The sequence below is a fragment of the Cervus elaphus genome, chromosome 3, assembly GCF_910594005.1.
Source record: "Cervus elaphus chromosome 3, mCerEla1.1, whole genome shotgun sequence".
Taxonomy (NCBI): Eukaryota; Metazoa; Chordata; class Mammalia; order Artiodactyla; family Cervidae; genus Cervus; species Cervus elaphus.
The window spans coordinates 38,182,232-38,183,467 of NC_057817.1; the positions used below are offsets into that span (position 1 = coordinate 38,182,232).

Consider the following 1,236-nt stretch of genomic DNA (forward strand, 5'->3'; position numbering starts at 1 on the left):
CCACAGGCTTAAAAACACGGTTAAAGACCCTTTGGGGACATATTCAGCTACTACTCCCCAGCTATGACTTTAATTCCTGGGTGACCCTGGTTCTTTTTTTTTTTTTTTTGCCTGTATATTAGCTCCAACTGCCAGGCCCCATTTTAAACACTACTATTAAGCTAACCCCTCAAGCAAGAAACCAGTAAACATACCATGTAAGATTAAGATCTCTGCTGATAAAAGGGAGACTCAGAATTTGAACTCAGGATGGCTCCTGAATGTACACAGATTCACAAAAATAGCCCTGAAATAATTTCTGTATGGTCACTATTGTATCCTCTTGTAGTCCTGTCATAGGACCTATGTTAGATCTTCACTTTCGAATCGTATTCTAGACCCTAAGGCCCCAGAGGAGAGCTCTACATAACTTCCTGCTTTCATTATCTTTGTTCAGAAGTTAGGCACAGAACGACCATGACACCTTATAGAACATTACAAGAATACATTCCCTTAAACCAGATTAACAGTCAACTTATGAGACAGGGGTTTCTGCTATTTTCCTTTTCAAGACTAAGGAAAACAGCCCTGTATTTTATGTGCCCCAGGCATGAAATAGCTCTGGCCACCAATCCAGGCATCAAGCTAGGATGAACAAAGGACTAGACATCTGCTTTGCCCCTGACTGATATAAGAGCAACACCACCAATCAGGTGCCTCTTTGCCCATTGCCAGGGAGTGTGACCCTGGTTCTGATAGCTATAGAAAACTATAAAATTGCACGCTGATAATCATACCTAAACCTGCTTCTTGTAATATTTTTTTTTCTTTTTAAAGTAATCATTATTTAAAAAGTTAAAAAAATTCTATTTTATATTGGATTATAGTTGATTTACAATGTTGTGTTAGTTTCAGGTACATAGCAAAGTGATTCAACCATATACATACACACGAGTGCATGTTCAGTTGCTTCAGTTGTTTTCAACTCTTTGAGACCCCATGGACTGTAGTCTGCCAGGCTCTGCTATCCATGAGATTTTCCCAGCAAGAATTCAAGAATGAGTTGCTCTGTCCTCTTCCAGGAAATTTCCCCAACCAAGGGATCACATCCACTTCTCCTGCTTCTCTGCATCGCAGGCAGATTCTTTACCATGGAGCCACTGGAGAAGCCCATACATATACATATATCTATTCTTGTTCAGATTCTTTTCCCATACAGGCCATTACAGAATACTGAGCAGAGTTCTCCGTGCTATA

The 1,236-nt window shown here is 40.0% G+C and overlaps 1 pseudogene; it reads right to left on the bottom strand.

Annotated features, from left to right (window-relative positions):
- Nucleotides 1–574: 574 nt before the first annotated feature.
- LOC122686365 lies at nucleotides 575–719 on the bottom strand (annotated as a pseudogene).
- Between the last annotated feature and the right edge of the window lie 517 nt (nucleotides 720–1,236).